Source organism: Telopea speciosissima, chromosome 11 (genome assembly GCF_018873765.1).
Source record: "Telopea speciosissima isolate NSW1024214 ecotype Mountain lineage chromosome 11, Tspe_v1, whole genome shotgun sequence".
Lineage (NCBI taxonomy): Eukaryota > Viridiplantae > Streptophyta > Magnoliopsida > Proteales > Proteaceae > Telopea > Telopea speciosissima.
The window spans coordinates 33903288-33924588 of record NC_057926.1 but is presented as its reverse complement, the minus strand read 5'-3'; positions in this window follow the sequence as shown (position 1 = coordinate 33924588).

Here is a 21301-nt window from a genome sequence, read left to right as displayed (position 1 = left end):
TCGGTATATCGAAGTTGTTTATTTTTCAGCACCGTGACTACCATTTAGAGAGGTTAGTTTGCGATATAAATTTTCCTAGTTTAGAATAATGAGCTTTATTCATGAGTTTATGTTCTTGTTGTGGCTGTTAGACGTATAAACGAGAACCCGTTAATGATTTTATAGTTGTTGTTGTGCCTGTTAGAAGTTTAAACCAGAACTCATTAATGATTCTTAGTTTAATTTTCGAATGCCTTCTTTAAGTCTCACCGTCCATTTTAACACCCAAACCCCATCGGTCAAAACCTGATGGGTAATCTATGTGAGTACAATTTTTCCCCTTTAGATTTACCTTGATTCATCTTCTTCCACCTCCGATACATTAGGGATCTGAAATTCAGATCCCTAATATTTCTGTATCTACTTCCTGCAGCAATCAGTTCGTCTATTACTCTATTGTCAATGTGGTAAACCCAAAGTTTGTTTTGCTGCCTTCAACTCATTCAGTCTTGCTATTTGACTGAGTTTCCAAAACATAGGTATGGGTTTTAGTAGCTGTTCATGTTACATTTGCCCCAAATTTGGAGGTCAGGTCGTTTTGTTATGGGTTTTCGATGAAGTTGGAATGTGGGTTATATTGCAATGGGATTGTGGGTTTGGTTGGATGTCTCGTAATGATTCATGTTAATCCATCTCTGTGTTTCTAATATATAGGATTCCATAGAAGAACAATGTTGAATGCTGGTGTACAGAAATTAAAGTGTTGAAATATCAGAGTTATTTGTTATAAAATGAATGTGTATAATGTAGAGTTATTCTTGTCGTTCATATGAATGGAGGTTTGTTTAGATGTATACTCGGTTTAATTTGTATTTGGTTTGAGTATTTATCGCATGTAACATATCCCCCTATTGGATTGTTGTTAGGTCTGGATTGTCTTCTTGTTAGAGTATCATAAGAACTAGTATGGGCTAATTTCAGTAATGTACCAACAACTGCCTAGCTCAGTTGGTGAGCTGTGGTGCGCTTCATGCCCATGCTCACCAGGAGGTCTGAAGTTCGAGTCTCATGGCTGGTACCTTATCCCCTCCCCGGTTCGAACCCCCCTCTATACAAAATTTATATATATAAAGCTTCCAATTCCAACAAATTAAAAATAAAAAATAAAAAAATTTGAGTAATGTATTAGATTTGTCTTGGTAACATAGCCGTTTGATGTAATTATGTATGGATTAAAAACAAAAATGTTGTTGATGACCATTGTTGCATGGATTTAAATGTTGGGATATTAGATTAATTATATGTTAATCGAACCAACATGTGTTGGAACCACTGTATCGTATTCTTCTATCAACGGCTGAAATTTGTTGGCAATTAGTTCCCTTATGTTGTGTGGAAATTAGATAGTCATGCTAAAATCTTATGATGGGTTGTAGATCGTTGAAGAGGGAAAATGGGCCAAAAGTATTATGTTGTCTTTCAGGGGCGTAAACCAGGAATTTACATGAGTTGGGAAGAGTGCAGTATGCATGTCCTTCGTTATCCAAATGCTATGTATAAGGCTTACAGCCGCCTTTCCGAATCTGAAAGTATGTTCAAATTAAACAATTCCAGTCAACAGTCATGTGGGATACAAGGGGTATCGCAAAGGAATATATTGAGTGGTGATGTCCATGAAAGATCGTTGGACATGAAATCAATTGTTGAAGCCGGGTTGGATGAAAGTCATCAAAGCCATGTAGATGTCTATGGAGGGACATGCAACTCTTTGAATGAAGGGACTTGCATGAAATTTGTAATGGGAATCTCATTTGCTTGTTTTTTCTTAGTATTTGGAATAATGATTGGGTATTTCATCCGTTAGTATACTTTATATATAAATAGTAACAATATGTGTGACATGTTTTTTATACTTACTTTAAATGTATGAAATTGCAACACAATTGTCGTTGCCTTATTAATGTAAAAATTATTGTTATTCATTGAAAAATGTTGTGTGACGTGTTTAGTCTTGTGGTTAGGGGTTGTACTACCTAGGAACAAGTTATGCAAAGAAATGTGGTGGCAAACTGGTGGAAAAAATAGCTTACTTTAAGTAGTAGTCATGTTGGTTGCACAAATTAGATGAGTTGTTAACAGAAAATAGTCCTCAATCTTGAACGATTTGGTTGTTTCATTTGGATTGTCCATGCACAAATCTGATGAGAATAATGCAACATTTCTGAAGAGAAAAAGAGATGATTTGATATTATGTGCACTAAAAATGCATGATTAGCATTATATAGTCCCTTTGTAACTAAGTATATGGAGTTTATCTTTCGTATGATTAAGCACCAAGTATTTGAGGATATGACGCACAATAAGAAGGGTGGTTTAATGACTAATTGACATTAAGAATCGGCAAAAGTATATGAATGAAAATGATAAGGAATTTATTTCTACGTTTAATAATGTTGATTCCAACATAGACAGCGCGAAACGCATTGGATCACCTTGGGTGTGTCCTAGGTTTTCGCAGAGCATGCCCTCGGTTGAAGGGGGTGTATGGGAGAACGAAATAAATTTTCAGCATCAGTAACAGCTATAGCTTTTGCTGCAACATTCAACAGCTCCCATTAAACATGGGGTAGGGAAACTTCAATAAAGGCAGTACCCTAAGCGTATGACAAATGATTTAATAGAGAAATCAACAAATAGGAACTTAAGGGTTTATCACTCGTGCTGAAATGTAACTAAAGCAGTCTATCATAAGGCATAATGAAGTGTTAAAGTAAGTTGTGTTGCAAGAGTTTGACCAAGATGTGCAAGTATAGGGTTTTGAGGCAGACACCAGTAAAAAAGCAATGATGGAAATGAGAAAATGACATTTTGGCGACTATAATACTTGGTTTTTTATCGGCTAAGTTAAGCCACGAACTGTACCCCTTCATGAGTTTACTTTGTCCACTTCCTTTAATCCCAGTATACATGGGCACCCTTATACATCTATACATACCTGTGAGATGAGATAAGTCCCCTCCTGAGGTCAAAGAGGTGCAAAAGTTGAAGACAAAGACTAAGTCCCCACAAAGCATTTCCAATAGTATCCCAAAAGTAGTTCATAGAAAGGCTTTAGATGAGCAACACTACTGGGCAATAAAATGAAAAGGTGTTCAATATTTGAAGGCTCAATATCCATCGATTAAGAAGAATTTTATAAGGGGAGAGTGCCTTGTACTTCCTTCTCCTGCTGGTCACTAAATTTCCTTCCCTTTCTTTTACGGTCGTTAATTCGTATGAATAATGTAATGATGAGGAAGGAAACGGCATGCACAAAAATGTATATCAAATGAATAAATTGTTAGGGTTTAGGGTTTAAGCACAAAGTTGGTTGAAGCAATACACCCTGCATATCAACTTTTGAATAAACTGGATATGTTGGAGTCTGGATCCTCCACTTCCACCCGCATATGTTGGGGCCTCCAGCTATAGTATTTATGGGAAAGACTAGGGTTTTAGGTTATATGGGCTGTATAGACTGTTGCCCACCACAACCTGATTCGTTGTTTTGGTTATACCCAACTGTAAGTACCGCGGTCCTTTGGGACGAAGGTTTCCTCAGCCCTTTGTTGTATTTGGCGACATAGGGTTTTGGGAGATACATGTGTGTGTGCATGGATGTGGATAACATTGTCAATGTATAATATCGATAAATAGGGGATTAGGATCATGCATTAAAATATGCTAACATAATGAGAAGTCGCCACCTAGGGTTAGGGCCTAGGACCCATTAAGTGTAGCCCCACCCGTGGTGAGCGGAATCGGGCTACGTGACTCCATATGGTCCGACCAAAGGTACGGGTAAGGGGTCAGGTTACGAGTGTGGGAAGGTGTTAGGCACCCACCTCGTCCGGCCAAAGCCGGTCTCTCTGTGTTAGATGCTACATAAGGATGAATGTTCTCTGTCTCTCTTATTACGGGGATGGGGGATATTATGAACTACATTCAGATGCTATGAATTGAACTAAAGCATAATAAACTACATTATATATATGAAAAATGCGGACTAAAACGGTAAAATATGAAATGACTACATTGGATCAACAAAAATGCAATAATTATACTTGTATGGTTGTATGCCCCTGCCTCAGGGGAGATGGACGAATGGACCGACGCTGCTTCTTTCTCGGCAGAGTAGCGGCTCTTTCGAGTGATTTGGAAGAGAGTAAACAGACAGAATAACGTCTGTAACAAAGGAGTTTCGATGGTTATCCGTGCACAGACGGGATACCAACGCCAAGGAGCCAAAGCACTCTATACCCAGAGGGACAATCGAAGGATCTGTCCGCCACAAGAAAACTTCAAGCACTCATACACTCATGAGAGAAGGAGGAGAAATGAGGGTGAAAAGGGAGGAAAAGAGGCTAGGAATCACTTGGGGAGGGTCTCTCTACCCAAAATTCCTTGGGAAATGTGGGAGGGGACCCTCCTATTTATAGGGAGGGACCCTTTCTCTCTCCTAACCGGATAAGTCCTCCACGGCGCCGTGGAGATGTCCACGGCGCAGTGGGGGACGTCAGCAGGCTGATGTCACACCCCCTCATGGCGCCGTGGAAATCCGGTACACATCCCCACGGTGTCATGGGAAGGTGCCCACGGTGCCGTGGGAAGGCGTCCACAGTGCCATGGGAAGAGTCCAAGGCGCCGTGGGAGCGCAGTGCCATTTTTCTCTTTTTTTGGGCCTAAAATGGGTCATTTTGTGCTCAGCATGGTTCTTGGTCTTATGGGTCAGGTATCTTTGGGTCTGAAAAGAGGGAGAGTGCGTCGTCCATGTCCCGTTGTCATCATTGCCAATCAGGGGGTGACAAAAAATCAGCGTCTACAGTTTGCCCCTCTTTGGCTGAGGCCTGTGCCAACAGCCAAAGGGTAAAGACAAAAGACCAACTAATTTTGTCACCAAGAGCATGTACTGCTGGTGCTTTGCTCAAAGGCGGCAGAGTTGTTAAAAATAGGCGGTTAATCGCGATGAAATCTTTCGATAATCCTCAAAAGAAAAGCTTAGACGAACCAAATCTTTACCTTGTGAGCATTGCTCAAACAATTTTTGAGGGTGATAAGGCACCGCTCGACCTAAGACCTAGATAAGGCACCACTCGGCCCACAAGATCGAATATGAGGGACTCCACTGGGATAGAATTTTGAGGGTGATAAGGCACCACTTGACCGAAGATCTAGATAAGGCACCACTAGGCCCGAAGATCCAATTTGAGGGTGATAAGGCACCACTCAACCAAAAGTCAAACTTGGATGGTTATAAGGTGCCACTCGACCGAAACTATCAAGTTTGGGGGATGATAAGGCACCACTCAACCTAAGATCTAAATAAGGCACCACTCGGCCCGAAGATCAAATTTGAGGGTGATAAGGCACCACTCAACCGAAAGTCAAACTTGGATGGTTATAAGGGGTCACTAGACTGGAACCATTAAGTTTGGAGGGTGATAAGGCACCACTCGACCGAAGATCTAGATAAGGCACCACTCGGCCCGAAGATCCAATTTGAGGGTGATAAGGCACCACTCAACCAAAAATCAAACTGGGATGGTTATAAGGTGCCACTCGACCGAAACCATCAAGTTTGGAGGGTGATAGGGCACCACTCGACTGAAAGTCAGTATTGAGGGATTTCACTAGGGATTTTTTTATTTTTTATTATTTTTTTATAATTATAATTATTTTATTATTTTCTTATTTATTTATTTATTTATTTTTATGTTCTTTTCTTCTCTTTCTTTCTTTTCTTTTCTTCTTTCTTCTCTTTTTTTTTTGGTCCACGGTGCCGTGTGGGGGTCCGCACTGCCCCGTGCTTGCATGGCCCCGTGTGCACGGCTCTGTGGGCAAACCTCCACGGCACCGTGGGCTGCTGTTCCACGGGACCATGGAGAATTCCACGGCGCCATGGGCGCAATATAGAATTTATAAACAGAGGGCTCCCTCCCTCATTTCTTTACTCTCATTTCTGCTGCGAAGCTCTGCTGTTTTTGATTTTTGACTTCAACCCCTTTTTATCCGTTCACACCATGTCTTTCCGCCGACGAGGACGCCAGTCTCACTGGGAGCCACTACTCGGCACTACTGCTCGCGATACACGAGCTACATGGTATCTTTCAGGGGTTACCCTGGCCGACACTGCCCGCCATGGTTGCCGCCCCATATGGGGCCAGGTCAATATTCTTACTCTTTCCCTTTTAATTTATGCATTTTATTTATATTAGCTTCATACCTCACCACATAGATTAGAGGTAACGTCCCTAGATTCTGCCCTAAGCACCTAATGGCATGTAAATCTAGGTAACGCCTCTAGATACCATCCTAGGCACCTAGTGGCACATAAATCAAAGCGATGCCATCAAACACCATCTTAAGTGTCTTTTGACACGTAAATCTAGGTAACACCTCTAGATGCCATCCTAGGCACCTAGTGGCACCTAAATCAAAGCGAGGCCATCAGACACTACCCTAAGTGTCCTCTGGCACGCAAGTCTAGGTAATACCTCTAGATACCCTCCTAGGCACTTAGTGGCACGTAAATCAAAGCGAGGCCATCAGACAATATCCTAAGAGTCTTTTGACATGCAAATCTAGGTAACGCCTCTAGATACCCTCCTAGGCACCTAGTGCCATGCAAATCAAAGCGAGGCCATCAGACACTACCCTAAATGTCCTTTGGCACACAAATCTAGGTAACGCCTCTAGATACCCTCTTAGGCACCTAGTGGCACGCAAATCAAAGTGAGGCCATCAGACACTACCCTAAGTGTCCTTTGGCATGCAAATCAAGGTAACGCCTCTAGATACCCTCCTAGGCACCTAGTGGCACGCAAATCAAAGCAAGGCCATCAGACACTACCCTAAGTGTCCTTTGGCATGCAAATCTAGGTAATGCCTCTAGATACCCTCCTAGGCACCTAGTGGCATGCAAATCAAAGCGAGGCCATCAGACACTACCCTAAGTGTCCTTTGGCATGCAAATCAAGGTAACACCTCTAGATACCCTCCTAGGCACCTAGTGGCATGCAAATCAAAGCGAGGCCATCAGACACTACCCTAAGTGTCCTTTGGCATGCAAATCTAGGTAACGCCTCTAGATACCCTCCTAGGCATCTAGTGGCATGTAAATCAAAGCGAGGCCATCAAACACTACCCTAAGTGTCCTTTGGCATGCAAATATAGGTAACACCTCTAGATACCCTCCTAGGCACCTAGTGGCATGCAAATCAAAGCGAGACCATCAGACACTACCCTAAGTGTCTTTTGATATGCAAATCTAGGTAATGCCTCTAGATACCCTCCTAGGCACCTAGTGGCATGCAAATCAAAGCGAGGCCATTAGACACTACCCTAAGTATCTTTTGGCACGTAAATCAAGAAAATGCCCCTTTTTATAGCGTCTCCCTCCTCTTTTTTTTATTTTATTTAATTGTTGTCCCCATTATTTTGGCTAACCACTTACCTTATTTTTCTTTGCAGGGTAGCTCCCTTCCTTCGCCCAAGAAGTATTGCGGGCTGGAGGCTGTTTCAGAGTGGTACCGCACACTTTGCCCGGTGGTACAGTCGCGGGTTGTTCAGATCAGGCTGGGACACATCACCTCATCCCTAGCTCGCGAGTTGGACAGTCTGACTGTGAGGGCTCTGATAGAGAGGTGGTGGCCGAGCACCCATACATTTCACCTTCCCTTTGGTGAGGCGACGGTCACCCCCCTAAATTTTTACATGATCATGGGATTACCCTTTGGTGGGTTACCCGTGACACTGACTCCGGAGGAGAGGATTATAGCCTCGGCGGAGCCATCAGAGCGCCTGGAGTATTACAGGCAGTAATTGGGGATTGCCGTTACAGGGAGAGAGATCCCCGCGTCGATCCTGAGGGGTAGCTGGGATGAGAGGGTCGTTACAGACCAGTCGCCGTCCGTCCTTCAGGATCAGCAGGCTCGATGCTTCATCCTCTTCTTGCTGGCGGAGGTGATCTTCAGCGATATGACGGGTACGGTGGCAGCCGATGCCGCATATGTTCGCTTCTTTGAGCACTTTGACATGGCCGCGGGCTACGATTGGGGGGGCTCGGCCTATGCCTACTTCCTGGATATGTTAGACTATCTTGTTGTGGGGTCGCCGAACCTGATCGGATGCTGCTATGTCCTATGGGTTAGTTCTCTCAACTTTGCCTTTTTCTCTTTCCTTTTTTATTTTTATCTTATTCTTACTTTTTTGAGGTCATTTATGATTGCCTATTGCAGACGTGGAGCTATGAGATCCTTTGGTTTCGGGTCCCTACTTTCAGACCTGGGGATGACCCCGAATCCACCTTTCCTCGGACTACGCAATGGCGTAAGTCCCACTTGCTCAGGAGCGGTGGCCATAAGGACCTTGGGTCCATTCGCGGCCTCTTGAACGAGCTGTAGCCTACCGAGGTAAATTTAAAGTGGTTGTTTATCTTATTTTCTCTTTTCTTCTATTCTTTTTTTTTTTTTTTTTTTTTTTTTGCATTGATCTTGACTCTTACTTGACAGGCTTCTCTCTGTCCTTATTTGGGGGAGGTGATTTTAGAGCCGGACATGTTTGATAGGCCAGCTCTCTCCACTGGCAGGGTCCTTTTTGAGGGCCCATGGGGGTTTGCTTTTTACTTGGGAGAGCGAGTGTCCCTGCAGTGGTCTGAGGCTCGCTTGGTGCCTTGCCCTCCTCCTGCTCGGGTCCATCAGCCAGCCTTGATGGATCGGGATGAGATCAGGCACTGGAGGGTTGGTGAGCCTGCGACTGGGCTGGTGCTAGCCGAGATGGACTATACCGACTTCCTTCTCCAAGAGACAGTCTGCGTCCCCCTCACCCGCGAGGGACCTCAGGTGAGATCTTCTCCATTTTCCCCTCCTCTCCTCAGATTGTTAATCTAGCTTTTATTCTGATGTGTTTCTCTTCTTGACAGTTTCCAGGTCGCCCCATGATTCCAGGGGTCCGTGGTGGTGGGAGTTCTTCTCGCGCCTCCCGAGTAGGGGAGGTGGAGTCAGGTGTTGGGCCTTCTGGAGAGGTTCCAACCTTATGGATTGCTGGTCCAGATGACCACATTCCAGGGTATCGTTCGTGGTGCATTCGCCACCACGAGCCTGGGATGGTTGAGGTCATCTTACCACCTCCTCGGGCTGCAAATATGGACCTAGGCCTCCCTCTTCCTTATGATGGGGTAAGCACATCCGACTTTCCTAACTTCATACATTATTTTTTCAAATTCTTGACATCTTGGGTGATTATCATGTTTAGGTGGATGCGAGCCGATACGCCGACATGAGGCGCATGATGGTGAGCATGGATGAGATGATCATCTCGCATGTGGACGCGGGCCATAGTATGGTAATGCTTTGTCTCTTTCCCCCCCTCTCTTCTTTCTTTTTTCCTTTTTTATTTCAATTTTTTATTATTATTATTATTTTTTTCTTTGCTTATCTTTTGATTTTCCTCTCTCTCTTTTCCTCTCTCTTTTTTTGGAGGGTTGAGCTCGACCATTGTCGTAGAGAGATTGAGAGACTCAGGCTTGCGAATGATCAGCTGCAGTTCAACCTTACACAGGTTGAGGTCAAGAGGGATGCCCTGATAGCGTCCCAAAGCGGAGAGGTGGGAGGCTTGGATGTTGACGATTACTCCCCTGAGTCATGACCGCTCCTCTTTTTTTTTTTTTTTTTTATTATTTGGAAATATTGTTACAACTATGTACATTTATTTTCCTTCCCTTCTCATTTTGGTATGGATACTGGTGCAATTTTTATGTACACTTTTCTTCTTTTTTTTTTTTTTTTTTTTTTTTTGTACACAAACGAATTGTCTATGAATTCATTGGATATTTCTTTCTTTGAAATGCACATGAGACTCCATCCCTTTCCTTAGAAGCACAAATTCCATTGGTAAATGACTCCATTACATGAGCAAGGACAGAGAAATTGAGAAAAGACAGACAAACAAGTGGAGATAGGATCATCAAATTGGTATCACTTATTTGGACAACAGAATCACCACTTCTTGTGTCACATCTCTGGGGTTCTGAAATTCTCCATCTTAGGTCGTTCCTGTCTTGAAGATACTAAGTAAGGGATATAAAAACTGGTGTCAGTTAAACCCATGAATCTCACATAATTGTACCCTGATGTTCCTGATTTTTCTATCTTGGCCTTCATCCAAGGGTAGTTCCATTAGATTTCTAGGACATCTCTCTCCTCCAAATATTTCTTCCAGTCTTGGACCTTGTGGAATCTGACTTTTCCCTTTGTATTTTATAATGCATAGGCCGGAGGTGAGGACACGGGATTGGTGTGACCAATTTTAGTTTTTCCATCAACCACATTTGGAACACCACCGGAGATCCATGAAGGAAGTCTTTTCCGTATTTCTGAGACTGACTCATGGTATCAAACCCTTTGAATGTTTCTGCTAAAATGGTAGGAGTGATGTCGCATCCTTCTTTAATTTGCCTAACCACTTCTGCAATTATTGGAGACATGCCTTTTCCCGGAGATGCTAACAAGTACCTCCCGATCATACAGAATAAGTACGCCCACTTTCTGCGTCGGATCTGTCTTTCTTCTTCAAATCCATTGTTGTTGAAGAACTTCACAACTTTCAACGCATCCACCTTGTCATAATTGAGAACTTGCTTTAACTCCTTCTTATTCATGGCAAAGAAATCTCCCAAATTTTTGAAAAGCTTTTCTTTCTTCATAGTTGGGAGGAACAACTTTCCTCGAGGGGGTGACATCATGCAAGCCCGAAACTCTTCAATGGTCGGAGCCAGCCAGACTTTTCCGAAGCAAAACGCGTGCAATTGGGGGTTCCAGCACTTTAACACTTCCCTTAGTAAATCATGATGGAGCTTGAAGCAACCGATCCTTCCCAATACTATCAGATGGTGATCCTCTAGAAGTGTAGGCTCGTCCACATTCATTCGGAGAGTCCACTGACGCAACTATTCGTCGAGTCCTTCTTTCTTTGGTCCTCTCATACTACCTGTATCAAGGATTGGGTTAGCATTTTGCGACACAGAATGAATAAATCCTTTGTTAATAACCAGCTCTAGATGACTTTACTCCTAAGCTAGGTCAAGGAATGGAAGGCCAAATGGCGAGATTTACTCATATGTGCAAGGGACACCGGCTGGCAAAATTTATGGGAGGAAACCAATACAATGCCCTCTCTCTCTTTTTTTTTTTTTTTTTTTTTAGACCGTACCCGAATACATCGAGTTGCCTACATATCCCTTCGGAGGAATCAGGTCGAATGTAGTTCAAATTGCTTCACATATCTCAGACAAAATACTTCTTTAGCTGGTCCATATTGACCAATCCCCAAAGATCTTCTCCGTCAAGATCAAAGAGTTGGACCGCCTGTCCTGGCAATATGGTCTTAACTTTGTAGGGTCCACTCCAATTGGGTCGGAATTTTCCTCTTGGGTCGTGGATTGGAGCTCGCTGCTCTCTAAGGACCAAATCTCCTTCTTCAATGCTCCGAGTATGGACACCCTTATTGAATGCCCTAGCCATTCTTTGCTGATATTTCTTGAGATTGTCCATGGCCTTCATCCTTTTCTCATCCAGGAGATTGAGCTCTTCATATCTGGCCCTTACCCATTCCCCTTCTGGCAATTGACTATCGAGTAAGACTCGAAGAGAAGGGACCTGAATTTCTACCGGCAATATGGCTTCCATCCCATATACCAGGGAATACGGGGTAGCTCTGGTAGAGGTTCGGATGGATGTCCAATACGCCCATAAGGCTAGTGGAAGTTTCTCCGCCCAGTCATTGTGTGTATCTGCCATCTTTTGCAATATGACCTTCATATTCTTGTTGGCTGCTTCTACTGCTCCATTCGTCTGTGGCCGGTAAGTAGTAGACTTATGCCTCTTGATGCCAAATTGGTTATAGAGTTTTTCCACTTTTCCCCTAAAATGCAGGCCTTGATCTGAAATCAACTATTGCGGCACGTCGTATCTGCAGATGAGATTCTCTTTTATGAACTTTGCCACCTTGGTGGAAGTTAGAACTGCATAAGATTGAGCCTCCACCCATTTTATGAAATAGTCAATAGCGACTAACACGAATTGATGTCCATTTGAAGCCTTTGGAGTTATTTTACCAACTACATCAATTTCCCAGGTAGAAAATGGCCAAGGGGCATTTAATGAGTGCAACTCTGTCAGAGGAATATGAATGATGTTGGTAAATATCTGGCATTTATGACATCGCCTTACGAAGGCATCACACTCAGCTTCCATAGTGACCCAATAGTATCCCATCCTGAGAATTTTCTTGGCCAATATCCTTGCATTCATGTGTGGTCCACATATTCCTTGATAGATTTCTTCCATAATGATTCGAGCCTGATCCTCATCTACACATAATAGTTGGATACCATCATAAGACCTCTTATACAACAAGTTTCCTTGGAGGATGAATTGAGTAGCATATTTTCGCAAATGCCTCTTCTCTCTTTCTGAAAACTCTTTAGGATATCTCCTTTCCTTGATGTAGTCGACCACTAGAGCATACCAAGCTCTTCCATCCTTAGTGAGCGTATTGACTGGTTCTCCATATGCTGGGCAGGTCCTTCTTTCTATTAGGAAGGGCTGGATCTTGTCCCGAGTATCACATTCTACCATGGATGCCAAAGTGGCTAAAGCATCGGCGAACCGATTGCTATCCCTGGGCAGATACTCAAAAGAAACTTCCTTGAAGCATTGCGTCAGTTGTTCCAGATAGACTTGGTAGGGCTTCAACTTCTCATCCTTAGTCTTCCACTTTCCTTGTGTTTGACAGATCACCACAGAGGAATCTCCGTAAACTTTAATTTTGTCAACTCCTACAGATAGAGCCATTTCTAACCCAATAGCACAAGCTTCATACTCTGCTATGTTATTGGTACAACTAAATTCCAATCTGAAGGCCATTGACAAGTAAAAGTCCTCTGGGGTTATCAATAACACCCCTGTGCCAAATCCTTTTTGATTGGCGGCTCCATCAAAGTACAGTTGCCACCCCCTAGTTGGTCCGACTTCTACAGAGTGCAAATCTTCATCTGGGAAGAGGTCCTTTGTTGCTCGGGAATCATCCTCTGAGGAAAATGCTGCTAGATAGTAAGAGATTGCTCGCCCTTTCACAGACTTTTGACTGACATAAGTTATGTCCAATTCTGATAATAGCAGCAACCACCTAGCCATCCTCCCTGTCAATGCTGGTTTCTCGAAGAGGTACTTAATTGGATCCATTCGAGAGATCAACCTGACGGGTTGTGACACCATGTAGTGCCTCAGGCACTTAGTTACCCAAACCAGAGATGTACATGTCTTTTCTACTGGGGCATATCGAGTTTCATACTCGATGAATTTCCTGCTTACATAGTAGATTGCATGCTCTTCTCCATCCGCCTTGCCAACTTGGGCCATCATTGATCCGACCGCTGTTTCTCCTACTAACAAATATAGGAGCAAAGGTTCACCGAACACTGGAGGGACAAGTATAGGAGGAGAAAGTAGATACTCTTTAATTTTCATAAAGGCATCTTGGCATTTCTCGTTCCATTCTTTCGGCTCTTTCTTTCTTAGGAGTTTGAAGATAGGTTCATAAGTGGACGTCAACCGAGATATGAATTTGCTGATGTACTGGATGCGGCCCAAAAACCCTCGTACCTCTTTTTCTGTCCGGGGTGGTGGCATTTCCATGATGGCTTTTATCTTGTCAGGGTCCACTTCTATCCCTCTTTCGCTGACAAGAAATCCTAGTAATTTTCCTGCTTTGGTCCCAAACATGCACTTCTGAGGGTTCAGCCTTAGCTTGTATTCTTTGATTCTTTCAAAAAACTTTTTGAGAGCTGTAAAATGGCCTTGTTGGTCAATAGATTTGACTATCATATCATCGACATATACCTCTACTTCTTTGTGTATCATGTCGTGTAGGATAGCCGTAGCCACTCTTTGATATGTTGCCCCAGCATTTTTCAACCCAAAAGGCATTACTTTGTAACAAAACGTGCCCTAGGGTATGGTGAAGGCAGTTTTCTCCCTATCCTCCGAGCACATACTAATTTGGTTATATCCTGAGAAACCATCCATGAAGGACAGTAGAGCATGGCCCGCAGTGTTGTCTACCAAAATGTCAATGTGGGGTAACGGAAAATCATCCTTCGGGCTGACCCTGTTTAGGTCACAAAAATCCACACACATTCTGACCTTCCCATCTTTCTTAGGGACTTGGACAATATTGGACAACCATTGAGGGTATTGGGTTACTTGAAGAAATCCTGCATTCCATTGTTTGATTACTTCTTCCCTGATCTTCTCACTCCATTCCGGCCGCATCTTTCTTTACTTCTGCTTGACTGGGCGAGCCTCTGGATATGTTGGTAATTTATGTTGCACAATCTTTGGATCGATGCTGGGCATATCCTTGTAGGACCAGGCGAAGACTTCCTCAAATTCCTTGAGGAGAGAGATCATTTGGGATGTTTCATTATTGTTGAGAAAAGCGTCAATTTTGATTATTCGAGGGCATTGATCGGTCCCTATATTTACGGGGTGGGTATCCTCTCGGACGGGTTGAGCTCTTCTTTGCTCTAATTGTTCTAATAGATTATGATGTTCTAAGACATTATCATCATCAGAAGAATAGGAAGAAGAAGAAGAAACATACTCAGAATCAACAATTTCATTCATGATAAGGGGAAGAGTACAGCATGCACCCAATGGACTGGACATTTTCACCGGACTCGAATCTGACTCAGAGAGAGACTTAGACAGGACTATGCTAGAGCTAGTTACAACTTCAGACTCATTAATATGGAAATCTTCCATCATTCTTGCCCAATTTGCTATGGATCCTTGGAGAGGTTGTATGAGAAGATGTGGTGCCAGTCCTTCTTTCTCTTCTTCAATGATCACCGCCACTTCAAATAGTTTGCCGATCCCATGATCTCCTTGAGCTTCTTTCTTGCTAGCTTGATCCAATTCCATGGCTATCCAGTCCACTTCATCTCCGAAGAATATTTTGAGCCCTGGCAGACGTTCGCCCTGCTCTTGATTGAACCATGGTTCTGGATTTCCACAGTAAGGGAAGTCTTCTCCCTCTTTCACGAAGTACCCGTTCAGAGTCTTGAAATATGGCTCACCATTTGCCATACTATTCTTCTGTCCTGTGGCTTTCTTCCTTGGGTTCTTTAGGTTAAACCCTAATCCACAACGGTTGGCATTGGCTGGTATCTCCGGGAACGCCGGTACCCCCTGTTGGTTTTTTCCCAGTCCTAATCCAGGGAAATATTTCATCTTTCTCATAATCATTACAAAGGCCTCGCTCCACATTGTCAGGAATTTCCCTAGACTCTGGTCTTCTTCACTTGCAGAGGTAGTACAAATGTGGCCGATTTCAAACCCACCCAGCTGCACTTCTTGCGAGGATGAACCCCCTACTTCAATGTTGGCCAAAGTGTATACCATTTCTGGGTCTCCAAAAATGGTAATCACTTTCTGATCATATATGAACTTCAGCTTTTGATGAAGACTTGATGCTAGGGCTCCCGTTGAATGTAGCCATGGTCTTCCAAGCAACATATTGAAGGATGCTTGAATGTCAATGACTTGGAAGTCTATGGTAAAGCAGGCTGGTCCAATCTTGACACTAGTGGTAAGAATCTCAATTACCTCCCTTCTAGAATTATCGTATGCCCTGATGGTTTGACTGGACGACTTCATCTTATCTAGAGATAAACCCATGCATCTGGCTACTTTGAGGGGCATCACATTGAGGGCGGACCCATTATCTATCAGAACCTGGGGGACCTGATTCTTGTTACATTCCACCGTAGTGTAAAGCGTCCGGTTGTGATTCTTTCCTCCTGGGGGTAAATCCTCTTCTGAGAAAAAGAGTGACTGAATGGCATAAGTGGCTCCCACTATGTGAGATAATTCCTCAGGCCCCATTTCTATGGGCACTTGAACCTTGGTAAGAGCTTTCAAAATAGCTTCTCGGTGGGTTGGCGATGCCATTAATAATCCCCAGATTGAGATGTTGGCTTGGGCTTTCTTCAATTGGTCTAGTACTCGGTTTTCTGGCTCAACAACCGCCGTTGATTGGCTAGACCGATATTTTTCCACTGTCAACTCTTTATTCTTGAAGTTTCGGCCACTTCTGGTTTCCGCCACATCTAACTCTCTGTCTTTGATGACCAACCGGACTGGGCAAAAGTCTCCATCTTCTTTGTCACTATCAGTGATGATAAGAGGACCCTTGGGACAAATTCGGGTTTTACCTCCTTCATCAAACAAGGCCACGATGGACTTCCGGGCTTGATTTAGGATTCCTGATAGGGTTTCTCACTTTTCAGCAACCTGCTGGACTGTATGGGATTCTTCTGGTATCAATTGGCCAATGGCATGAAAGGCTTCCGAAGCAGCTTGGTACATCTTTCTTGCTTCCGCCAATGACTTATAGAAGCTGCGATCCTTCTTTTCTCATTGAGAAACTGAACTTTCGGACCTCTTTTCTGGGGTTGAAATAACTGGGTGGATATTCCCTGTTGGGTCATTTACTGCTTCTCCCTCATTGACATGACATATATAGAAATCATCATGTGCTCTTGCCCACACATGGTATTCTTTGTTACCCTGATACAGAGATGGGGGAGGAGTCCCACATAGGTCTTGTGCCAAGGCCAAAGTTAGCTATACAGAGTTTTCCAAATGGCGAATTGCTTGAGGGAGCGCCCACTGTTCTCTAATAGGTTTTAGCTGTTGAAGCTCTTCCTGGTACTTATCATCCAAGACCACCGTTCTCATGAGTGTTTCTTGGATTTTATCCACATCCCGGTGGATCTTGTTCACCCAAAATGATAATTCCCATGGTGCGGGTCCGCAAATGTTCTCATACTTCTCCAGACGTGTCCTCGATTGACAAGGTTCCTCATCCTTCGTTTCTTCTTCCCCTTCGGACACTTCATCATTGGATTCCTCTGATGCAGATTCTTGCTCACTTTCATCTTCTTCAGATAACGGCTCTTCCCCTTCATCATCGATGTCCATAGGAAAGATACCTCTGGTAGGGTCAATCTAAAATTCCCCGAGGCTGATATCATTGATCCATGCGTCCCATATTTCACTTCTTCGGGGTGGATCCGGATAGGAGAATGAATCTGAATACAAGACTAGGTCTTCTGGAGGAGTTTCGAACAGATCACAGGCCAAAGCATTGACTAACCAAGTCATGTTTTTCAGCTCATGGAGGGTTTGAGCGAGTACATCGCTCTCATTTGGCATCACCAAGCTCTCACAATGTGCTGCGAAGTTACTACATACCAGATCTGGAAATAGAGAAGTAGCCTTGTACAGGATCTCTTGAGTATTGGTGGAAACATCGAGTATATCTGTGACCTGGTAAAAGGCGCTCATGCTCCAACGCTCAAAATCTTCTCTGGACACCGTCCAATCGCCTCTGGGAACCTCTGGAGATGATGTCTCCTCATCATCTCTGCTTTCATACTCATCTGATGATACGGGTTGAATAAGGCTGGTAGGGTCATTGTTATCATCGCTTCCAATGTTATTTACCCAATCCATCGCTTCTACTCCTTCGTCTTCCATCGTTGGACTTTGCTCGGCATACTCTATCCATCCCTCATGGATTTCTCGGTCGCCTTCCTCATCTGAGCTATTGTCAGTATCCCCCCCTATATGGACAAGAGAGACTTCTTTGGTCAGAGCCTGTCCAATAGCTAGTGCTGAGACTGCTTTAAGGAGCTGAGGTGTGACTCTGGTGATTTCAGTCCCTTCTTCTTCTTCAGGAACCAGGTGAGATATTTCGGATGATGAGAAACCATACAATGGTGTCATTATCTCAAGACCCTCTAACCCATACTCCAAGAAATCCAACTTTCAAAGCCGGTTGATGGATGCTATACCTCTGCCTTGGTCACATGGTTGCCCGCCTGTTCAGATATTCCCATCACAGTTGGTTCTGGCGCAATAAATGCAAACCTGTATCCTTTCTACCCGTGCTTGCTGTGACTGCTCATCTCTTCCTGAATACCATGGGATGGGCTGGATCAATGTAGTAGGATCTTGGAATATGGTGTTTCTTCCTGCAGCATGTTTACTGATCCTGTAGATGACTCTGGGGAATAGGTCCCCTTCACCAGTGGTTGTGAGATTTTCCATGCAGATATCTGGTATTCTACCCATGTGGCACCTTCTGACTTTGGATGATAGAAAGGGGAATCGGGCCGATCCACTTCCTGAGACACCTCTTGTCGAATCTGTGGTTCTTTTTCCTCCATAAGTTTCTTGGTCAACATTGCTATATAGACGTGTGACTTCATTAGCTTCCTCTTCCCGACTGGATGAATCAAGGTGGTAGGATCTGCTTGCTCGGCATCCTCTTAAAGCATGTTTACTCCATGATTAGGTAGAGGATTTGTAGTGACATTTGGCGGCTGCTTCTTCTGAAGTTCAATTTTACCCTCGTCAATCAAGTCTTGGATTGCATGCTTAAGAGCTAGGCATCTATCCGTATGATGGCCTTGTTGGTCGTGGTAATGACAGTACAGATTGGGCTTATACTAGGTAGGTGGATTGTTCAAATCCACAGGCTTAGGAGGAATGGAATTGATCATTCCCTGCTTCTTGAGCTTGGTGAATAACAACGAGGGTGTCATTCCTTCAAAGTTGAAATTCCTCCTGGATGCTTCAGATTCAGTTTGGATCACAAGAGGGGTGGATCCTGTAGCTACCACTTGGACTTCTGTCGCCTGGCTGCTTGTCCCTACAGTATTTCCTCCTTTGGCTCTTGGGCTTTTCCTTGCCGAATAGCTTCCTGATGCTTCACGGGTCATACCCTGATTCTGCCTTTCTTTAAAGATCTTATCTTCAATCTTCTTCCCAATTGTCATAAGAGCATCAAATATTTTGAAGTGCTGGTAGTATATCTTCTCACGGTACTCCCCATACAGATTTTCTAACAATATCTCGACCTGCTCCTCCTCAGTGGGGCGGTTCCACATTTTTGCGGCCTTCTCCCTGAATCGCATGATGTAGTTTGAGAACTCTTTACTTGGTTCTTGCCTCAAGGTTTCCAATTCTCTTCGAGTAATATCCATCTCGGTGTTGTATGAATATTGCTTAGTGAAGGCTTTAACCACAGAGGCCCATGACTAGGTTTGAGTATGATCAAACTGGGTTAACCACCTCAAAGCAGATCCGGCCAAAGAATACAAGAATGCCTGTCCCATTTGGTTTTTAGAAAGTCCCCATGATCTGGCAATGGTGGCAAAAATCTTGAGATGAGCCCTAGGATCTCCCGATCCGTCGAACTTATCCAATTTCCATTTGAAATCTTCGGGGATTTTCCCTTCGGGAAAGAACACCAGGTCTTCTTCATCTTGTTCTTTGACTTTGCCCTTGACAACCACTTCCAACTCGGCTACTTTTTCTCTCATTTTCTTCTCCCTTTCAGTCTCAGGAGGGTCCATAGGGTGGCTATCTTCCCCTTCTTCTACTGGTATGATGATTGGAGTCTTGGGGGTTACGGGGTTAGTTTTCTAGACTTCTTACTCTACTGGTCCAGCTATGGATTCGCCTCTAGATAGTTCATTGACCGACTGAACTAGTTGTGCCATGAGTTGCCGCATTTTGGCCATGTCTACTTGCAGCCTATCCACTCGATCTTCGACATGACTTTCAGACAGGTGATCCTCCGGAGGATTCATGTTACTCACAAGTGATATCTCAGAAGATGAACTAGAAGAATGAGAAGGAATTAGGGATCTTGAGGAGAATGGTGGGCTCGCTCGAGTCAACCTTCCGTTGCGTCGGACCCAGATGGATAAGGACGGAATCGTGCTTCTACGAAAGAGAGAAGAATACCTAGTTTAGATCCTAAGAAGGCTGAAGAAGAATTTTATTTTATTTATTTATTTTTATTTTTTCCTTTTGAGTTTTTTATGATTTTTTTTTTTTGGTATTTTACAACATTTGTTTCATATTATTTTATTATTTTATTCGACTCAAGTAATCAGAGTGGTCATCAGAGTTCCAGCAGACTCCTTCTGAGACCAGGCTTCGAATGCCGTCATTGCCCAAGCATTTTCGAGCACAACAACAAAAAACAAACAAAAGAAAGATCCTAGTTACCGGGTTATTGATGATTATGTCTGGAGTCAAGATGAGATGCCTTCTTTTTTTTTTCGAGGGACATGTAAGGTTCCATTATATGGAAGTGGGCTTCCATTTTTCTTTCAGGGATCATCGTGGGACTATGGAATTCCTTATCTTTGGTGGCATCTCATATCAAAATCGGGTTAATCGTCAAATGACCCTAAACTCGGTCTTTCTTACAGCTAACAAAGGTTAGTTTGTGTCGTACCCTAATCATATGTGGTCTATTTTCCTACATGATGCATGTAATGGGTAGGCTTCCATAGGACAGAATAAGGCCACCCTTGACAGAACCGATATACCTATCGCTCATGGTCGCGAATTGTAGGCACGTGGTTCTTTTGATATACCTGGAGAATAGGTCATACAAACTCAGAGTAATCAAGCTAGTACCTTTTTTGAGTGGCAAAGCACTCCACAGCACACTAGTGAATACCCTCGCTGGTGATTCTAAACTTGTACAGTAAATATCAAGGGCTGTAGCTTCATCGCGAATTACCCATGACTACTCATGGGGTCCAACGACTAACTACGGGGGTAAGAGGGGTTCCCATGCAGGGTATGTGTGCAAGAAAGTGGTACAGGAAGCGGCTATCATCCGATCTCAGAGTACTTAGTATGACGTGCCTCACCTCCACGGGGGTAAAGGCACGACAGGGAGTACCCTCGCCATTTGATTTCACTTTAAGCACTATGCATGATGCGGTTAGTACACACAAGGGTTAGCCAGACAAACATATTATGGTATTTATTTATTCATTTATTTATATTTTTTTTTGTATTTTATTTTGTATATATTTTTTTTATTATATTCTTTTATTATTATTATTATTATTTTTTTTTATAAAAGTTTAGAGAGAACATTCTGTCATTTATTGATAGCACCTATTTAGAGAGTTTGACCTCAGGTGGACGTTTGTCCACCACATTCCCCAGTGAAGTCACCACTGTAAGTACCGCGGTCCTTCGGGACAAAGGTTTCCTCAACCCTTTGTTGTATATGGCAACATAGGGTTTTGGGAGATACATGTGTGTGTGCATGGATGTGGATAACATTGTCAATGTATAATATCGATAAATAGGGGATTGGGATCATGCATTAAAATATGCTAACA